The sequence below is a fragment of the Monodon monoceros genome, unplaced genomic scaffold (genome assembly GCF_005190385.1).
Source record: "Monodon monoceros isolate NGI ecotype Baffin Bay Population unplaced genomic scaffold, NGI_Narwhal_1 Super_Scaffold_20, whole genome shotgun sequence".
Lineage (NCBI taxonomy): Eukaryota > Metazoa > Chordata > Mammalia > Artiodactyla > Monodontidae > Monodon > Monodon monoceros.
Genome location: NW_021703777.1, coordinates 116,090,351 through 116,093,097, shown reverse-complemented (window position 1 = coordinate 116,093,097; position 2,747 = coordinate 116,090,351). Strand labels below are relative to the sequence as shown.

The following is a 2,747-nucleotide window of genomic DNA, read 5'->3' as shown; positions in this document are numbered from 1 at the left end:
AAATGGAAAACTTGGGCTCAAAAAGACGAAGGAACTTGCTCACAGTTGTGGTTCATAAGTGGCAGACCCAGATCCGAGTACTAGTCTAAATCTGTGGTCTCCCCTCTAAACCGTATGGCATTTTCTTTACGATTTCTAGCTTCGTGTATCATTCACTCCTCTACTTAGTTTTCTTTCGAGAAAAACTCCCATTAGCAAGCTAGTTAAGGAGAGCTAGAAGTCTAATTGGTGACCAGAAGCAAATTTAATTCTGTGAGCCAAGACCCTGTGTAGTAAGGAAATTCACAGCCATGCCCTCTTCAGCACCGCTTAATTGCCTCCTGTGGGAAGCAGCAGTTGGGGGTGTCCATTGACTTCCTGTGGTGGCAGTTTGGAATACAGCAGAGATCACTTACTGGCTGAACCTGACCGGACTGACTGCACAGCAGCCCGGTGATCCAGCGGAGGCGGGAGAAGAGCCGGTGCTCAGAAGCGGCCCTCGGCTCCCTCCCCTGGAGGCACACAGGGCGGGGGTCTTGGTGAAGGTCTTTCTTGACGGCTACTTGCGGAGGTATGGATTCAGGATTTGTTCCTAGTGTCCAAGACTTTGATAAGAAACTTACAGATGCTTATGCTTACCTACAAATCTTGATAGAACAGTTAAAGCTTTTTGATGACAAACTTCGAAACTGCAAAGATGATGAATGGAGAAAGAAAACTGAAACTCTCAAAGAGACAACAAATAGCATGGTAGAATCAATTAACGCTGCTGCTGCAGATCGCTGAAGACCAGTGTAATGCGGAGAAGCACGCAGACGGAATTATAAGTCCTATTAATCCTGTGGATGAAATATATCAACCTAGTCCCTTGGAACCTGTGAACAACACAATGCCTTCCCAGACTGTCTTACCTCCAGAACCTTCTCAGCTGTGTAAGTCAGAGCAGCGTCCATCTTCTCTACCAGTTGGACCTTGTATTAGCTACCTTGGGACATCATCAGACTCCAACACCAAACAGTACAGGCAGTGGGCACTCACCACCCAGTAGCAGTCTCACTTCTCCAAGCCATGCCAGCTTGTCTCCAAACACAGTCCCAGAGTTCTCTTATTCTAGCAGTGAAGATGAATTCTATGATGTGGATGAATTCCATCAGAGTGGCTCATTCCAAAAGCACTTAATAGATTCCTCTGGATCTGCCTCAGTCTTGACACACAGCCGCTCAGGAAATAGTCTAAAGCACCCAGATGCCACGGAATCACTTAATTCTTCCATGTCCAATGGAACAAGTGATGCTGACCTTTTCGATTCACATGATGATATAGATGATGAAGGGGAGGCAGGGTCAGGGGAAGAGCACAAGAGAGTTATCGTGCATCTGTTGTCACAGGTTAGGCTTGGAATGGATCTTACTAAGGTAGTTCTTCCAACATTTATTCTTGAAAGAAGATCTCTTTTAGAAATGTATGCAGACTTTTTGCACATCCGGACCTGTTTGTGAGTATTAGTGACCAGAAGGATGCCAGAGATCGAATGGTTCAGGTTGTAAAATGGTACCTCTCAGCGTTTCACGCAGGAAGGAAAGGATCGGTTGCCAAAAAGCCATACAACCCCATTTTCGGCGAGAACTTTCAGTGTCACTGGACATTACCAAAATGATACTGAAGAGAACTAGTTTCAGAAGGACCAGTTCCCTGGGTTTCCAAGAATAGCGTAACATTTGTGGCTGAGCAGGTTTCCCATCATCCACCCGTTTCAGCCTTTTATGCTGAATGTTTTAACAAAAAGATACAATTCAATGCTCATATCTTGACCAAATCAAAATTCCTTGGGATGTCAACTGGGGTGTACAACATAGGACAGGGCTGTGTCTTGTGTCTAGACCATGATGAACATTACATTCTCACATTTCCCAATGGTTATGGAAGGTCTATCCTCACAGTGCCCTGGGTGGAACTAGGCGGAGAATGCAATATTAATTGTTCCAAAACTGGCTATAGTGCCAATATCATCTCCCACACTAAACCTTTCTAAGGGGGCAAGAAGCACGGAATTTCTGCTGAGATTTTTTCTCCAAATGACAAGAAGTCTTTCTGCTCAGTTGAAGGGGAATAGAATGGTGTAATGTATGCAAAATACTCAACAGGGGAAAATATCTGGTTTTCATAGATAACAAGAAGTTGCCTATAATCAAGAAGAAAGTGAGGAAGTTGGAACATGAGAATGAGTAGGAATCCCGCTGCCTTTGGGAGGATGTCACTTTCAACTTAAAAATCAGAGACATTGATGCAGCAACTGAAGCCAAGCATAGACTTGAAGAAAGACAAAGAGCAGAAGCCCGAGAAAGGAAGGAAAAGGAAATTCAATGGGAGACAAGGTTATTTCATGAAGATGGAGAACGCAGGGTTTATGATGAACCATTACTGAAACATCTCAGTGCTGCCAAGCATTAGGTTGGGAAATGCAAAGTTTGCTCCTGGTGACCAGGGCAGAGGCATAATGAAGTAACAATCTTCCTTTGGGAGAACCTATTCACTCCCTTCTTATTGCAGTGGTTCCTGTCTCAGGGATACTGGACTTTCTGATGCAGATGAACAAGTAAAACGAGAAAAGCTTCCCTTTTCCTGTTCTGTGGCAGTTCCAATGTTGACTTCGGTCTTGAGAAAAACTTCAGGTTTTGAAAACAAGATGACTGCTCCTTTTCCAAATCCCACGTTATAAATCCCAGTCTCAGACTCTGCACTCTAGTATTGCTGTTGAGATATACAAC

General features: G+C 44.2%; 1 pseudogene; it reads left to right on the top strand.

Annotated features, from left to right (window-relative positions):
* Positions 1 to 549: 549 nt before the first annotated feature.
* LOC114902972 lies at positions 550 to 2,430 on the top strand (annotated as a pseudogene).
* Positions 2,431 to 2,747: the final 317 nt, after the last annotated feature.